The sequence below is a fragment of the Anoplolepis gracilipes genome, chromosome 13 (genome assembly GCF_047496725.1).
Source record: "Anoplolepis gracilipes chromosome 13, ASM4749672v1, whole genome shotgun sequence".
Classification (NCBI taxonomy): Eukaryota; Metazoa; Arthropoda; class Insecta; order Hymenoptera; family Formicidae; genus Anoplolepis; species Anoplolepis gracilipes.
In genome coordinates, this window is record NC_132982.1 from 7,869,657 (window position 1) to 7,889,860 (window position 20,204).

The window sequence follows — 20,204 nt, forward strand, 5'->3', positions numbered from 1 at the left end:
GTTGAAATAATCTCATCCTGGCGGAGATGCATCGCATACGTGCAACGAGCTTCGCGAAATATCGTTATCAGGTTTAACCTCGTTCGCCATCCCTATGATGTACGTAAACGTTTACGATCTCATCGAAACCTATGAGAATCGTCGTACTTGCCGTAATAAAATGTACTGGCTATTCCCAGAAATTTTCAAAAAATTGCACATATAAAAAAATATATATATATAAAATATATTATAATTACGGAAACTATAAGGAGACAAATTAAATTCAAACTTTTTTAAATTAAACAAGAGCTAATTTAAGTTAAAAATATTTATATATCGTTATTTATATATATTATTAAAAATATTTACATATACATATAACTGAAGTAAACATGTTATTAAAATAAATTTTGTAATAAGATTATTCAATTATCTGTATATGCAGAGGTAGAGTTGGCAATCAGAAGAGAGACCGTGAACTAAACTTGTATAAAATAACGCAAAATACTCTTTGATAGACGTATTAATTCGCCAATATCTTATGATTATATTAATTTGTTATATCAAGTTGCACTCTTGTCGAAAAATGACATATTTAAGTCGCGTTTACGTTTACAGATTGTGAGATACCGCAACTGAAATTGCTTGGTACGTTTTATATCACTGATAATGCACGTTATATCTTGTTGGTTTTTTAATGTTTCTCTCTTTTCTGTTTTATTATTATAGTTCTATCGTATTATTATAGTTCTATCCTCCAGACACTTCCTGCCATATATCAATGTCTTTAAACCCTACATATTTCTTCCTAGTCGCTATCACTTTTCGGAGATACTCTCGTAATAAAAGATACTTTTAGCTCCGAAATTCATAAAATATTTTATGATACCTACTACTTTGCTCATGTTTCCGAAATAGAAACAATGCCAATACAAACTTCTGGATGATATTTATAATACTATATGAAAAATTTTTAATGTTAAAATATTATATAAATTTATATATACATTTCTTCAATTTTTATAACGTTTAAAACTATTTTCTGTACATGAGTAATACAGACTCGATAACTAAATTAAAATTGATACGGCATTCCCGACAGTTTAGCCAATCGTTTATGTTCAATAAAGTCATGAAAAAAATAAAAATAAAATGTAACCGAAGAGAAAACACACGGTAAACTAACGATCCGCAGAATCCAAAACAAACAGTACCTACTAAAACGTAACACGAATTTAAAGAAGGTTTGCTATTCTATATTCTGTATAACGTGCCCCGTATTTTTTTACAGACAAATAGTCGATGAGAAATATACGATTTTGGTTGACAAAAGATAACATGAAATATATACCGAAAATATTTATAGTCAACGTTTTGAATAAAAGGAAGAATCATCTTCCATATATATTAATACTTTTATCAGCGTTGTTTATTTTGAATCGTAGGCATTTTATCAGTGTGTAAATTAATTGATTTAGGCCCGATTGCACCAACATTATTTTAGCTTTAAGTAAGATTTAGGGCCAATTTCACCATTGTCGGTTACCTCTAACCTTAGGTTAAACTATATCTTTGTCTCTTTTTCTTAAACTTATCTGAAAAAGACAAAGATATAGTTTAACCTGTAGTTAGAGTTAATCGGCAATGGTGAAATTGGCTCTTAAACATGTGTTTATCTTTCTATTTCTTTTGAAATAGATAAAGACAGATATATATTTAAGTCTCACTTAAAGCTAAAATAACGTTGATGCAATCGGACCTTAGATTTTTAATTTATTTGAGTTTTACCTTATAATATTTTGCACAAGTATTTCTTATAGACAAGATTTTTCGATTTTTTTTTATTTTCTACTTGATTTATTAAAAAAACTGTGTAAATATTCTAATTTCATTCTCTGGAAGATAACTCGTCACTGAGCATGCAGTGTTATTAATATCAACAAACGAACCATCGACTATCAGAATTCGCACACTGACAAGTTCCATGAGTAGCTGGTTCGAATTCGATTAAATTGTATGGAGAAACTCGTGCCTCGGAAATCCCATGCGAATCAGAAACGTTAAATTACAACTCTCCATACAACTGTCTCGTGTAGCTGCAGGATTATTATGTGTGTAATATTTTACATAAAATATGTACTATATACACTAATAATATACTTATAATGTGTTAAGTTGTGAAATGGAGGTACACAGATTCCGCAAGATTTTTGTCACGAAAAAGGAAACGACATTTTTTGCTATCGCGTCAAAATCTTCATCCTTTTCACTATATGTTCGCATATTTTTTTTTAAATGTGGTATCTCAAGTACACTGAAGCAATGCTGTGTAATTCCGTAACTATGAGAGAGAACCGAGTATCACAGATAGTAATCCGAGTTAAGTTCCGGTCTAAAGTCTCGGGTTAAGTACTTTGGTCACCTCAGATTTGCCGCAGGAACTACTACTAGCTTTGTTGCTGGCACTCATATTTCATAGCAAAAGCATACGTGGGTAAAAGATTTCCTAAAAATCGTAAAATCTGGTCTCTGAAGTTTTTCATTAAAATATTTTTATCTTTCCGACAACTAACTTGTGTTTTTTCGTCGAACTAAAGTGTTAACTATTTTAAAAGTATATATATCGATCAAATTTACTTATAATTAATTTTACTTAAATTTTTACATTAATTGTAATTTTATTCTGTAATTTATTGCCTTATGCTGCTTCTGTATATTTGTTTACAAATCTGTTTATGAACTGAAAAGAAAAATAGCGCATAAGTAAAAATATAATAAAAATTAAAAATTGTTTCCGTTGTTATTAAAGCTTCTGATTAATACAAAAATGTACATAACATACTAACAACAATGAATAATGTTTGTAATATTTTTCTGCGTAATTACTACAATATACGTACACACCTTACGCAGTTATTCCCTGTGGAGATGGCGCAAAGTTCTCACTTGGAAGAGTCATAATCATGTAATCGTACGGTTGCTATTTTAAACATGCGTGTTATTATAATTGATGCCACGGTAGACTCGGACCGTTAAAAAAACTCATGCGTGCGCTTCCGTTGGCCATAAATAACAATCAACACCGGAACTCTCTGCAATTTTAAGTAGGATTAGCGATGGTTGTTTCTCGCGAGTAAAACTAAAATATTTCGGCGCAGTTTCCAATTACAATCTCCATGCAAGCTTCCGGGTTTGCAATCGGTATTAGGAAAATATAATATAATATATATATATATATATATATATATATATATATATATATGTTACGTACCAATAATTACACTGCATAATTAATTACAGGTAAAATAAAATTTTTGCCGATATCATAATTAGTGCGTTACATATTAAATATTGTTACATATTAAATGGTAGTACAATATTTGATATAATAACGTTATTAATTATTGTTTACATAAACTTAAAAGTTATTTATACATATTGTAAGTAAATAAAATAAAGAATAGAGGCAATCTCTCTCTCTCTCTCTCTCTCTCTCTTTTTCGTATAATAAAATATATAGTAAAATATTATATAGTATAAATTTTTTGTATACATTTTTTTATAAATACAAATTATTTAATAGTCATATGTTCCAATTAGTATATTGCGTATTAGAACATGAGATACTTCGTGACGAGTTCTTTTTAATTGATATGAATAAAAGAATTGATGGACAACGAACTTGACCATGATTGCCATTTTAATGAAATACTCTGCAAAATCACTTTAGTTAATGGCAAGTTTGCATTTACCTCAGTAGCTAATCTTATTAGACAGGTAAAATATTTACGAGATACTTTACCTCGAGTACCGCACTGAGACAGTACCGTCTGTGATAATGGCATCGGAATTGTAGAGCATTCATTAGCCGACGCGTCTGGCCAAAGCTAGTTCACCGATCGCAAACTAATTGTGAGAGCAAACTGCCGTGTTTGTGGTTGCCGAAGAGGGAAGAAGGAGGAGGAGAAGGAGAGAGAATTCCGCTATCATAGGATAAATGATAAGATTGATCAATGATACTCGAATCGCGCTAGACATGTTTCTCTACAAAGAGAATTGAATCACTTTGCTGCCAAATACCTGCAATTATGATGAGATTGTTGCAGCATACATACAATAATTGTGCATCCGAGTGAAAGATGTTTCGACTTTGAGAAAATTGCATTACGTGCAGTAGGAGACTTGTATAAAACATTTACAACAAACAAATTCCTTTCTTAGACATTTTTTTTAAATAATATCTATTCTATCGTACTTTGTAAAATTATGTAATAGTGCGAAATAACAATTTACTTATTTAATAACAATCAACAATAACAAAAAGAAAACAAAAATAAGACAAGATGACAGTATCGTTATCGACAAAATTATATTGGATACTTTTGTTTATCTTAAATGTTATACTATATGATTCGAGCGTTAACCGTCGTTAGTGTCAATACATATAGTTTCGTTCGATTATAATGAATATGAACATGATATACATAACAGTTAATAACAATAATTTTCATTTATATGGTTGCTATGTTTGTTACCGATTACTACAAGCAATGATAAAGCTGCTTTGATAATATCCATATAATCGACATTGAATATACGTAGAATCACGCGGCGCGTTAATAGCTTCATGGTAAACGTGCAATTTACGAACTACCTTGATGAAATTTGCACACAAAAGATAAACAAGTACTAAGTTTTTAATTATGAACAAGACTGCCGGGCATTTTATGTTACGAGCGGGATCTAACGTCTAATGAACAATGAAACCCTTGGTCTTTTTAATAAATCTCTTGGCAAGACTCTCAATCCTCTCAATCAAGTCATAGTACAAGTATTTTGAAAAGTGTAAAAAAATTGAAGAGAAAGAAAGAGAGAGAGAGAGAGAGAGAGAGAGAGAGAGAGAGAGAGAGACTAGAATACGTAAATTATAATTTTCAATTACATTTTATGTAACTTTGCGTATTTATCTTCGAAAAACTTTGCAAGCCATAACGATTTCCGATAGCGAACCTGGCATAGAATGTTCAGGTGTGACACGAATGCCGCTCAAGTTTTATTCGCCGCACTGGTGCTTCTCGGGTTCGGTTGAAATGTGACTAGAATTACACGTCACGATTTTTACAGCAGCGACGGTGAGTCTATTGGCCCGGCAGGAAAGAAAATCTCTTTGGTAATATACGGGCGAATAACTATGGTTTGCGTATAATCATGTATATACAATATTCTTTCAACGACAATTTTATGAAAAATTTTTCGTGAACGAACATAAAAAAAGATCCGTTTTTATTCTAATCTACGTTTTTATGAGGTTAATAAATCTGTTATACAGTAACTTATTAATTTTTATATCGGGTGTACATTCTATTTAAAAAATTTTAATTAAAATTAACTTAAAATTACATGAAAAATGCACACTTTGTATTTATTAATTTGAAAGAATTTATTTTTAGTCATAAATAATTTAAATATTATTTTATAATATTTATGCTTTGATAAAAATTTGCATGAAGAAATTTAGTGACGTGAAATTTTTATGACGGAATATTTGACTTTTGAATTATTATAAATATCGTGAATGAAACTGCGATTGTTTTGATATTTATGCATTTGACGTATTGATTTGCTCTTTTTAATAAGCGATTATTTTAATTATTGTAATCATCCACCTAATCGGCCAAATGTCGCGTGTAGTTTACATCCCACCGAAAATAGTTGAATTAATTGTATCTGATATCTATTGATATAGATGATGCGTTAAATCGATTGCGATATACAATAGTTTAGAAATAGCTGATTATTCTAATTACCTCTTTCCGACATTGATTTCCACGATGGCAGCGTGTGTTGGAGCGCGAAAATTAATTTCTAGAGCGAGATATGTACTAGTGATTTTCGCATTTGAGGACGACTGCACTAATTCCATAATGATGAATGCTCGCGCAAGGTAGAAAGAGATAGAAACATGTTCAGCGGCTGTTGAAGCACAGCCGGTGGCTAGTTACGCTTCATAGTAATTAGAAATCGATATGCAGTTATGTTTTTCTCTATTGCTTGGGATAAACCAGAAATAAGTAATGACGCATATGCAAATTATGTTAAATAATATTTTAAATAATTTCTTTATTGGGTGAACAAATATTAATGAAAAAAATGAAAAAAAAAAATGAAACTATCTTGCATCTCCTCGCTTTTTCTTATAAAAATAAAAATGTTCTAAATAAAGAACAAATGAGGAGAAAAACAGGAAACACGATTAGTACTAATATTTGCATAGAATACGCTTAAAAATGATGATCCCACAAGGATTTATTTTACGGGATAATATATAAAATCCGAGTTTTTTTTAAATTCTCTTTTAAAGTTATTTGCAGAAAAGATGCTTTTTTATGCGCGTTTAATAAATTCGATCTAATTTTATAGAGCAAGATCAACGTAGAAATAAAGTCACATTTTTCCTTCTTATACGAGTATATTTTAGCGTATTATTATATTTTGATAATATGATGCTCTCACAAAGAACGGCTAAAGCCATTTCGTTGTTTCTACATTGGGATAAGGTGCAATAAACTCGCGAAATGTCTCGGCTGACGCGGATCTCGTCACGTCTAGCATCAACATCAGCATCAGTATCACGTAGCGATGTGTCGCAAGGTAGCATGGTAACTGCCATCTAACACAGGAAAGCCGACGTAGTTAGAAAACGATACGTGTCACGAGAGATACCAGCGCAATTAAAGAGAAATGATTGCGTTCCTATATATATAACAGCCGTATATTTATATAGTGATCCGTATAGATGGAGTAGTCTCGTCAAAATTTAATCGGAGTTAAATCGAGTTTTGAGACGAACATTATTACACTCTTGTGGAAGAGTGTCTCGAATAACGTTCGAAAAATCTTTAAATTCGAGCAATCAAATTCGAGGAAATTTCACATAATAAACCAGTATCGATCGCGAGCATTACAATGTCGGTGATGGGCGTCTTCAAAAACTTGAGGAAAATTACACATTATAACGTATGCATTAAGGTTAATGGTAAGTGCAGACGTCACACGCAAGCTAAAATCACAATAGCGGTTCTTGCCATTTTAATAACATTATTTGACGACTTTGCAGTCGGCGAGTTTTAACCGAAAACTTTAATGAGATTTCATTCATCGTACATAATTATTCAATTTTTAACATTAGATTTGCAATTAAAATATATATTGCAATATATAAAAATATGTAAGAAAATATGTAAAAAAATATACATTATATTAGACAGTCTTCAAAATCTTCGTTGTGGAAAATTCGGCTTAGTATAAATATTGTACGATAATGATGGGATATGTTTGTGACGTGACGATGATGAATGTGAATCTCACTTTGCAAATAATGCAAAACAATAATAGGAGAGCTTACAAAATTTTTCCGAACGAATAGAGAAATGTCTACTCTAAATGATGAATTATCAGAAGTGCTCGGATTTTGTGCGCAAAAAGAAAATTAATATACTCGCATCGTTGTCGGACGCGAGCTAACTTTACGGACGTTGCGTCGTGAGGTCGATGAAACTTTACGAACAAAAGCCCGTTGAATATAACCGAGACGTAAGCCAGGTTGAATCTCGCGGGAACAACCGAGCTTTACCCGTTGAAGGCGTAAAATATACTAAAATGAAGCAGCTGCTATATTCCTGCATTTATGCCTTGCTCTTCGACTTAGGTGGTCACGTAGCTGAATCCTCCCAGACGAATGAAATTAACTGCTCGATTATATTCTCGGATATAATTAATCCATTTATGCCTCGCTCACGTGACCCAGAAGCAAAATGTGGCATCCTCTCGAGAATATAGAGAAACTGGGTTCTATATATGTATATACATAGTTTAGACTCCCCTCTTGCCCCTCGAGTAAATCAATAAATTCTTTTTGCTATTATCTAAATACACAACAAAAAATATATAAATTTATTTTCATTTATTCTGAGAATATCTTTTAATTATTGTAAAAAGAACGAGACGGATTATCCGCTGATAATATTTTAATTAATTTTAGCATTCTATAAATCTTTATTTATGCATAATTACATTTTTCATGTACCGAGATAATATATTTATGTAGAATGATAAAAAGAGCAGTTCTTTTTTCTTCTCTCTTCTTCGCTCTTTCTCTTTATTTAGATTTGACAAATTTGATTGATTAATTTTATAGGAAATCAAATTAAATTATTAAATTTTCTAAAAATATAGTTTGCTATATATATAATATATAAGCTATATATATATATAAAGTTTATATCTTATAACTATTCGTATTGCAGCTGCAGTTTTTTACGGTATCTACGTGAGATGCGATTCTACGTGAGTTTGACACAGAATGCTTACTCTCACGTTCTGTAAAAATTAGGCTAATATAATGTATGATGTTTTTGGAATACAAAATTCTCATTCCATGATAATATTCGCGACCGAAAGGTCATGTGATAATTGTAAAAAAGAGTTGCCACGTGCGTCCAGTCAAATTTAGCTCGCAAGAAAACAAATTTGCATGACAGAATGTAGCGCATATTTTCATCGGCCATACACTAAAGCTACTTTTTCGCCGGTACATATCATTTCGATAAAGCCGGCTAAGGCATATTTTTTTCACTTTCTTACACTCTGTTAAATATTTTAGTAGACATCACGCGCGATGCTCACACACAGGTAACGAAACTGACAAGACCTTTCCCGGGCAACGCAAATTGAGCCCCCGAGGGTGTCGTCGGGGTGAAAATTGGAGAGCGCGGATGAAGATGAAGGGGGGGGGGGGAAGAAGTTCTTCATCTTGGAAATATATATTTAGCAGAACCGCAACTGTAATTTCTCTGACTTTGTTATCGCGGCAGAAACAAAATAGTGCCGAGAGCGATTAGCTCTCTTATTACATCGGTCATCTCTACTTATTTCGTGCGAATTAAGTAGTTTTCGCCATTTTCCACGTCGAATAAACACGTTATTTTCGCGAATAACATTCCTGAACTGTCAGTGATATGATTTTTTCCTCGAGGCAGTCAGAGATTATCGCGTTTTCTCACGTTTCCTGCGTATTCCGAGCACGTGTCAAAAATATTAAGAAAGCTTGGTCTCTTCACAAAAAGCAGATTGTTGACTTTAATATGCGTTTCTCCAAAAAATGTACGCTGTTACATTGAGATGATGCTGAATGAGAATGGAGCTTCACATTTAGAATCTCAAATATTTAATTTTCTCTCGTATTCATCATGTTTTTAATGAGTTTCGTACATCTATCGATTGCATAAAAGCCACTCGCGAAATTAAACCGTGATATTGCAATTATCATTCAAAATATATTTGAGGTAAAAACTTTTAAATATACTTGAATTCTCGCATCAAATTTTGATTGTGTTAAATGAGTTTTGCAGCAAAAAAATATGATAATAACAAATTTTATATGTTAACATCTGTATTAAGAGGTCGTTTATATTTATGTTGTAATTATATTGATATTTTATCGTAGTTCTGTAAAAATTAAATATGCTTTGCTTGAATAATTATATTTTTGTTTTTCGATATTTTAAGTGCACGATTATTATTTACAATTAATTATACAGATATTTTCTTCGTGAACGATTCAATACTCATCTCAATAATTATCGGTAAATGGGAATGGAAGTCTGTGTGATAAATTCGACATAACGTTTCGCGAATATATGCGAAAATTTCAGAGAACGTAAATAAAGCAACGCATGCGCGATGCACATAGGTGTAGTTTTACGATGTTTTATGTAAATCGCAGGTGAGAAATTGAGGCACGCGCAATGTCCGGCACGTAGAGAACTTTTTAATTAACACTACGTGCGACATATTATTTATCGCGTCGGATCCAGGAAGACCCTTATACAACTTTATCACATTATATACAGAACCAACACACGGCGCATGCGTCTCGGTGAAATGAGGATTTATTTCTGCCTCAATTATCTGAATAGAACATGCGCGAACATATGAATTACCTCCTGTCTGCTATAATTGCGGCGTAAATATTCTGTCTTTCTCTCGGAACATCGCTAATAGCGCTGTTTATAATTCGGCCGCGCCGCGATATTGATCGATATTATGCTGATGTGCACTCTTTGCTTTCGTTGCAATTTCAGTACACAATTACCACGACGGAGCTTGCACAGGGGACAAAAAAAAACTGTTTGTTCGTATCTCGCCCCGTTTTAATATCGCGGCATCTTTCCCGCTATAAATTATTATATTTATCGTCCCCTTTTTATTTACACAAAGATACTGTTTAAACTAAATATTTTATTCCAAAAGATTTTTCTATTCAATTTTTTTATGCTGAAAAATTATTTGTCGCTTTTTGCCTCTAGTTTTAAATTAAAAATTAATAATTAGATTATAAAATCTATTTAAACCAATAGTTAATAAATATTGTGTTGCTCATTTTATCTAAATCGGGTGCAAGACACGAGCAATTCATTGAAAGATTGGAACGCTTCTCGTCCAAAGTGGATTATTTTTTTGCGGAAAACTCAGCGAATGAAAACTTCCTCCTCGCTTCTATCCTTAACCGCTTAGACATTCGCATTCTTCTACAAATTGCGAGAGCCGGGAAATAAATATCAGCTTACGCCCGCGCGGCTATCGCGGGATTGCTTGTGTATACGTGAAATGTATCAGTGTTGGTCCCTCGGGTTGGTTTCATTTTCGGATTAGTTTTAAAGTGCATCGCGTGCATGGTGAAAGTGCGATCGAAAGAGAGAGAAGAGCGGAGATAAAGGTCGTGTGGCGGTGTGAAAGGCTCTGGGAAGAGGAGTAAAAACGGTGAAATCGCCGCCGCGACGAAGATTCGTAGCATCGTTTCGCAGATTAAAAAGCATTCGTGCTTTTTCATACGCCGCTATCTGCGCACGACAATAAACGATGAAATATGCAGCTCAGCATGGTTCTCTAAAACACGGCCTCTGCACACTATGCTAAATTATCCAGGCACGGATCGCGTTTTCCGCGCACACGACAACCAGTCACGTGCGAGATCGATACGATGTTTTTTTTTTTTTTTTTTTTTTTTTTCCTTTTTTTCAGACTGTTTGTGTGCAAACCGTGAAAAATATTTTTTTAGAGGACCGGTTGATTCAACAGGACGATTTATGTCGGTGATTCGGCTCGTGGTTTAATGTTTCAAGAAAGCTTTTCAAAAATTGACACATTTGCGTTAATTGCGCATTTCGTGACGGGAGAAAATTTATACAAAGAATATCTTAAATAATTGCAGACATAATTTTTATTAACGCAAGTTTTTTTATCAAATGTTTTTTCTGTTTTACAAAATTTTCATTTATGTTCAATCTTTTTTAATTGAAAAACAAAATTATCTGATTTAATTTAATAAAACGTTAACCAGAAAATTTGGTATCTACAGCATATCAGTTGTACAGATCCATATCCACATGTTTATAGAGTGGATAGCAGTGCATGAAAAGTTGGAATTCGATTGTATATCTAGCTGCAAAAATAGACATCCAAGTGCGTAGTGTACTTGGCTGCCTACATAGAGTCCATATAACACTGCACGTGAGACCGTGTGCTTTCTCGATGGCTCTTTTATTTACTCGCTTCCATCACCGATATATTGCAATATTGCGGAAGCGATAAGTTTTGTCAGCGAAAGGGCTCTCGCGAGAACAAAACTCGACAGAAACGCGAAGAGTCGTGTTGATAGGAAATCGCTGAGTTGGACAATATTCGGTTTATATATTAACTTTTGGAAATTTCGCGTTTGAAAAAGCAGAATGCGGAAATATTAAATATTTTTGCTAACGAAAGCGACTATTTGTACAATTGTGTGACAAAGATTTCTTAAATAGAAACCGTTTCCGTTTGCGCGAACATTATTTATCCTGGTTTGTATAGAAGCGATTAAAATATTTCGCTAAATTAAGGAAGATGAAAGCACCTTAGCAATTGCGCTAAAGAAGCTACAGCGACCTTTTCTCCTTTGTGAATAAAGACTAAATCTTTGTCGCGCATATTCAAACATTATTATCGTTTATTATATCTCGCGTTTATTTACTCTTCAAATTTCTTTTGTAAGCACGATGAATACATTTTTCCTTTTTATTTACAATTTTATTATTACAGTGTATTTCAATTTGTAGCAACTGCACAGTAAACGTATCAATACGAAATTACAATCATATACATGAATTCAATAATAAATCGCAAATATGTGTGTATCTTGATTTTTTCGAACGTTTTACAAAATTTCGGGTAACATTAGACGTATTTGCGTTGGTAGTAGAACATCACAGTAATTTAAGTTACCATCTTGGATTTATGTTAATCCTTCTCTACACTGTCAGCTCAGAGTAAGACTCGCACTGTGTCCTAATTAGTCTAAAATTGACTGCCATGACATACCGTCGTATACATGCATATATGTATAGTAATCTGGCAATAATGCGCTTGCTTAATGGGCTCGTTTCGGATCCATTTTGAGCAAATACCTCGAAATACATCTCGTTGCACCAATATTAACTTGAGAGAGAACGTAAAGTGCTCGAATAGAAAAAAAGTACTGATTAAGTGGATTAAAGACAAATAAAATTAAAGGGCTTTCTTCTCGATCGATGGTTCTGTACTTCGTTTGCTACCGACGATAAATACATTAACTCGATATCAAGAATTCTCTTAGCCTCGTAGATGTAGAACAACGAACGTTAAAGTTCTCTGTTATAATTCTTTACAAAAAATTTCCAGTCTATAACAAATTATTGATTTATATTGTTACAACTAGTAACTAATTATGTATAGAACAAAATATAATTTTGTAATTTTTAAGAAGGAAAAAATAGAGAAAAGTAGAAAAATCTTATTAAAAAATGTGAAAAATATGAATAAGTAAAAGGAAATCTGTATTAAGAATTACCCATCGTACAATGTATAAAGTAAAATCTATGAATATGTGTCCGATTTAATGTGACGCAATAATTATCGGTAATTATGCATAAAATATAACTATACAGGCTTTAATTAAATGTCAATTACATATTATATTATTTATTAAATAATCGTGTAAGGTTTAATTATAGAGAGCCTGCAGCATCACATATCCGGATCTTCATGGCAATCAATTTAATTTTTGACATATTTTTCACGCGGGATGGTCGAGCGCGCAGAATTGTGTATTAAACTTTCAATCCAATCACTCTGCATGAATAAGTCGACATGCGTGTTTAATTCCTTTCCTATTGCATGAACTCGTATCTGCTCGATGACATCAATATATAGCATGATAGATCATGATAAATTGATATCGTTGTAAGAGCACAGGACAATTGAAACATTTTTGTAAAATATATGTGTAATGTTGGATCGTCCGCGCGACATCTCAACAAACAATGCGACTTTGTGACAAAAGAAAAATCGATTCTATTCTCCGCGATATATTGTTCTACTCACAAACTTAGTCACGAGTATCCCAGAAGGAATAGATCTACTTTCTGCAACTTGAATTACTTTGTAGATACCATTTTGTAGCTGCACTTTGTAACATGGATTGTCATATTTATCCAACGTACATAATACATATTGCAGAAAACAATGCGAATGTTTCTGTAAATATACGCAATAAATGCGACGTCTTTTTAAATACGTTATATATTCCTTAATACTCCTGTTACTGTAATTACACCAACTGTTCTTGTATTTAAACTTTAATTAAAACTGCTCTTTTTACAAACTTTTGTTTTAAAGACATGGCGATAATATAAAGCGCTTTGTGGAATAAATTAATAAATTTACTCACACAAAACAATGCGCTGTTTCTTCATTATTGTCGTTAAATTATTAATAATAGACTATGTTAATTAACTGCTCGTCAATTATAATAATAAAGCTTATGCCATGACAGAGATTACGTGGAAGAAAAAAATTATTATTAATCAGTATTTTTGTTTATTTTGATCGTGCAATAATAAAAGATTCTTATAGTATTTTTATTATTATTTCTTGTAATAATTAGACAGAGAGGTTAAAATAATTTTGAAATTTAATAATGTGTGAAAAAAATAAAGATTAAAGAAGTATATAAATTTATTATTTATTATTATTAAACATTTATTTATTATTATTTATTAAATGCTTTTTAATTCTTCAAAAATAAATTGTTTATTAATGATATTTAGTAAGAATTTTTGTTTTTAGAAAATATTTCTAGAAATCGTGACGAATAAGGAAAATGATCACAATTTATAGAAACGATCAACACGCATTGAAATATCGGTTGATATTAGTAAATGATAAATCCGTCTATATAGGTATAATACGATATCACAAAAGACGTATTACGCACATATATAGATTCTTTTCAGCAATCCGATCTTCCCGTAATTCACAGAACACGCTGTTCATCCATTAATTTTATCGGGTATGCTCGAGCTCCAGTTCTATGGAATATACATGTATTCCGCATCAATTCGGATATACGTATACACTTGGGAAGGTCGGAACAAAATCGGAGAGTTGCGACATGCGTACTCCGACGAGTTTAAGCGGACAAACGCAATTGTAAAATCTGAGCGATCTGAACTCGACAGCGCGACGAACTCGCTTCCAATGATTGTTCCTAGAATTTCATTCATTACGTATGACAGCGTCGTTATCGTCTGCCGATTCGCGATATTAAAGTACACGTGTTCAATGTTCCACGGTAATTTCTCTCAGTTCGATCAACGTTAATTAATTAACAGAGCGTTTAACGTGAAATCACGTTACACGCTTTGAATGTGTATGACCTATCCCCGGTGAATTTTGTAATGAACGCTGTTCTACAGACAAGCGATTTATCATATTTTCCATGTATACATAACATACAATATTTCATCCGTAATAAATAACTAATTAACGCGCGATGAATAATTTTCCATAATTATCAAAAACTACACCCGAGGAAAAAAATTTTAAGCGGGACAATATTTGATTTTACATAAAATTTTTAATATCGGATCGCAAAAGAATTTCACTTGATTTCCTTTTTTACGTTTGATGTTGTACTGGATAAAAAAAGCTTCTCACGGTGCGTTAGCATGCAAAATTAAATTTCTTTTTCAAAAGCGACACGCGTAGATAAGAGAATTGTAGTAATGCATGTGTATTTGTATGTATAAATCTTTTGCATAAACAGCGCTTGCATCACAAGCGTTGGTTTAATATGCATGTATATGCATGCAATCGCGCTTTCGTTATTCTTTGGACATTCTCATTCTTATTGCGATTCTAAAATATGCATTCTGTAACTACGATTTTTACGATTCACCAGCGCCATTTTTATCAGAAGAACTGTATGAAGTTTATTATCTTTTCTACATTGAATTAAAATGTTGCAAAAGCTAATGCAATTTCAAACTATTAAATATGGAAATATGAAGTGTCAATTAAATTAAATGTTTCGATATATTGGAAAATTATCACAAGAAAATAGAATACAAGAAAATATTTCTTATTGAAAATAATAAAGAGAATAATATATATATATATATATATATATATATATATATATATATATATATTATAAGAGTGATAAGTAATTCTAAGTCAATGTAAAAATAAAGAACATAGAATTAAATTAGTTAGCAAAATTAGTCGGTCAGTTTTCTTCATTTCTCATTTTGCATCGATTATAATGGCATCCACATAAAGCTTTGCAAAATCTTGTTGCATTAGTTTTATTGCATCCTAAAAGTGCTTCAAACACTCCCGTATTCTTTCCGTTTTGCTTTTCTTTTTACAAACAGTATTAGTTGCTGCAAGCTACACGAGTAAAGTGCACGAGGCAAAAAATTAATAATTGCTTTTAAGTCGCATTAAACTTAGCTGTCTACTGGTTTTTACAGATAATTTATCAGCATTACGTTTGTATACAAGTTTTTTTTTTTTTATTATGTCTCTCTCTCTCTCTCTCTCTCTTTCTCTCTCTCTCTATACAATTTAACTTTATGTGTCTCAAGTTTTTCGACCATGAAACTCTATTCGCGTCTGCCAACGAAGAGATATATGCGCAGAACGTCATTGTATAGACAATTTCGTGAGAATTTCATTTTCTAGTTCACCGGACCGATACCTTTGGCCATTCTTATTTTGCTAACCTTTCAAATCGTATTCTTGACAGAGACGACGAGGAATGGAAGGAAGAAGCACGTACGTAATGTATGTACATAATAGAAAGCATGCTTTACATTGTACGTTTCTAGCTTGAATTATCACGAGTGCTGAACAAATATTTGATTAAGATGTAGATAATCGCATAGGTATATATAGTTTTCTATTTCTTTTCCATTTACTTATATCAGTGCAATGTGCTAACGCGCATTTGCTTTTTGAAATAATCCTCCCATTTACATTTGCACTAATTATTTCGCGTACTCGTTTATTAACACAAAATTTATGACACAGAGAAACCGCACCCTTTGTCACGCATTGCAACTTATTTTTTTTATCATGGGTAACACATGCGTTGAAATACATTTATATGCTGCTGTTTTCAAATTAGATTTAATGTAATGATGTAAAATAATACAATATATAAAAATCACTTTACTGTTTTAAAAATTAAAAAAAATTTTTTTTTTTTTGTTTTCTTTCTTTTGGTCAATAAAATCTGCAAAATCAGAATTATTCGTATGTATTTAGAACAAAAATTGACATTTTTAAAGTAAAAAAAAACAAATATCTATGAAATCATAAAATTTAAAAAAATTGTGGTTTAATTAATTTTCCTGACAAATCTGCAACAGAGCGTTAAATGTCCGATTGTAAAACAGAGACATTTTTATTTTATTATATTTATTTTATTATATAACATATGAAAGTAAAAAAAATATAAAACTATAAAATTATAGAAAACAATAACAATTTTTTTTTAGCATTTGTTCTATATAATTTTACAAAAAATTATTTTTTACATAATTTGTATAAAAAATATTTTTATATAATTTTTTTGCTAAAAGGTATTACAATTGGAATATTATAACTAGATATAAACTTTTAAATTAAAATTCTTATATAATACATTTTTTTATATGTATGTAAAGCAGAACATACTATATTGTACATATATCGCGATAACGTGTTTGCCTCATTCATATTTGCGATCGCGTATTATTTTATCAGTGGCGAAATATTTACTCACCGGATGTTGCGAACGTTTCTCGTTTAATGAAATTTTGCCAGTTGAGCTTACATTCTGTACGTACCTGCAATGAAAAAGATTGTAAGAATGAAACCAACAAATTTACAAAACAACAATACACAAAACAACAATTCACATTATTTTGGAACGCCAATTAAAAGCTTGTGTGATAAAAAGAAACACAATATCGGCTAAAATTGAGAAAGGTTTTATAAAGTTGACTTTGAAAAAATTATTTTTAAATAATTATCTGAGATAATTTTACAAACATATGCTATATAGAAAGATATCTCTACATAATTTATATTTATTTTTATAATTTACAGTTTTTTTAAATTTTGAGTATTTTATTTATCGAAAATTTTTATTGGATATTTGTAAAAATTCTCTTAAAATATTACATACCATTTAAATATATATATCGTCATGTTTTCTTTATTAAAATAAGAATATCATTTTTTGCTTTAAATATAATTCTGATTTTGACAATTTTATGTATCGATTGGAAAACAAAGTCTCTCTTCAAAATTTCTATAATAAATTATTTTTTATAATATTTTGCATTATTATGCTTAATTTATTATTTTATTTAAAAAAATACATATAATGTATATATGTTTGCATGTTTAATACGATAAAAAATTGCAGTTATAATAATGAGCAAAGTTTGGGATTATTAAAATTTATATCACTTGAAGGCGGTAAAGATTACAAATAACATGCAGAAAGTATTATTACAAATTATAATCATTGTACTGAGAGAAGAATTTAAACTCATTTTAAAACTCATTTATAGAGACGCGTCAATTAATACTCGCTAGAGCAGAAGTGCTGTTTGTACAAGTGTTGCTGATTATAGCGCAAATACTGAAATGCGAAGATTTCCTGACATCTCCGAGCAATGTACATGCAATTTCAATGATTGGCAGGACATAACTATTCTCGCCGAGATTCACTTCGGTTTGATTATTATTAGTGGAACTCAGTGTTTCATGGTGATGAACATTCACCGCACTCTCGCTCTAGTCTAGGCAATTATAATTTCACAAGGCGCAATGCGATGTAAATCGTATGTCGCCACATAACTGAGAATACAATTTCGCATGTTTCGAGACAGAGAAATCATATAAAGCATGTTTTACAAAACATATCGATATGTGCACGAATTTTCCGTTGAGTTTTTAGATTTTACCTTAAAACTCCGAATATTAAAATACATACGTAATATGAAAAATAAATCATGAGATAATAAATCATGTAATATAACGCTTTTGTGAAAAATATAAATTATTAAGGAATATTGTTTTATGCATTTTAAAATGGACATTTTTTATAAATGCATATTTATATATGTGTGTGTTTATATACATATATATATATATATATATACATAAAGAGAGAGAGAGAGAGAGAGAGAGAGAGAGAGAGAGAGAGAGAGAGAGAGAGAGAGAGAGAGAGAGAGAGAGAGATAGATTTTTTCTATTTAAAAATATTTTTTCTCTGAAAAAAATAAATCTAGAGCAAGTGCATACTATCGAGGTATTTTTCCCAAGAAAACATCAAAAGATAAATAAAAATGTATTGTTGGAAAAATATAATGTAGAGTAAAAAATTGATACAGCAAAGGTAAGAAACTTGCGCGCATGAATGCCTCGCATTAAACTCATCCCTCTACAAATATTTGTTGAAGCGACATATAGGTGGATGTGCAGATTTTAATGAACACCTGGCAAACGACATGGGGTTTGCGTTGACAACGATCTTGGTTTTCCTAGTTATGCTTTCCGAGTATGCTTGATTGTAAACTGACGTTTGCCTTTGAACACGCCGACGATGTTTTAATTCGAAAGCGGATGTTGAATTCCTCCTTGAACGAGAAAATTGTCGTTGCATGAATTGAGATTGACAAATGTAAACGCGCAGATATTTTATTTTCACCGAGGTGTCAACGCTTTATTGAATTGTTTGTAAAGTAGATATTGTTAGATCGATCTTGAAAATACAATTTTATGAAATGGAACGCTCTCGTCATTCCGTAAAAATTGTCATTGTTGCATTGATACATGTTTCTTACTTTGGTGGAAAATATATTTTATATATATATATCTGGAAACTCTATTTTTTTCCTGTTATACATCCTCTTTTTTTTTATTAATATATTTTATATAAATACATTTCTATTCACTCTCTTTTTTCTGAAAGAAAATATATAAAATACATAAGATCGTCTAGTTATTAATTTGTTATCAGTAGTAAAAAAATACATTTTAAAATTATTGATCATGTATCAGAAAAATAAAAATTATGCATGAATACCGTTTTATAATTGAAACATTTTCTTCTGAAAAGACCAGCGCTACTATATTTATATAGAATTACACTTTATTTCTGCAATTATAGATTAAATAAACGTAATTAAAACTCTTGCATATCTAACTTTTACATATTGTAAACGTTTACACTTTAATACTAATTTAATTACACATCTACGGTAGCGTGGAATTTCTTGTTATGCTTTTACACGTTGAACATCATGATTCTAATTATTCGTACGTTATGATTAAAAAACGAAGGAAAAGAATTATAGTAATAATTACAATATAATTGTTTTTATAACGTGAAGAAGTAACTTTACAATTTTTATAGTAATAATATTTTAATGTCGTTATAATGTCTCCAGGTTTATAATAAATGTTGTAAAAATAATGTATTTTTTACATAATTTATATAATTTATGTATTTTATGTAATTTTTTTATATAATTTATATTGTAAAATTTTCTTTACGCTCTGCAGTAAAAATATACTGAAATGTACTCTCTTGACCTATTTCTACATCAGAATATTGAGACTAAAGCAACGAATCTATGAGAGCTCTAAAGAACGTTCGCCTCGTCGATTGATTTCCACCTTTGAAGTTTTGTGAATAAGCAAATTCAGTTTAGACACAGTTCATTTTTCCAATGTACAACATGAATTTTTTTTTACAAAGTAGATTTCTAAAAGACACAGATATAATTTTTCGTTTATATTTATGT

The 20,204-nt window shown here is 31.0% G+C and overlaps 1 protein-coding gene across 3 annotated transcripts in view; it reads right to left on the bottom strand.

Annotated features, from left to right (window-relative positions):
• LOC140672765 (uncharacterized) overlaps positions 1–20,204 on the bottom strand; it is a 99,699-nt gene that overhangs the window by 31,918 nt on the left and 47,577 nt on the right. The window contains exon 2 of one of the 3 annotated variants that reach the window (XM_072905153.1): positions 17,168–17,231. The exons of the other annotated variants lie outside the window; for them this stretch is intronic. The gene's annotated coding sequence lies outside the window, so the exon portion shown is untranslated. The remainder of the gene's footprint in view (positions 1–17,167; positions 17,232–20,204) is intronic. 3 annotated transcript variants of the gene reach the window in all.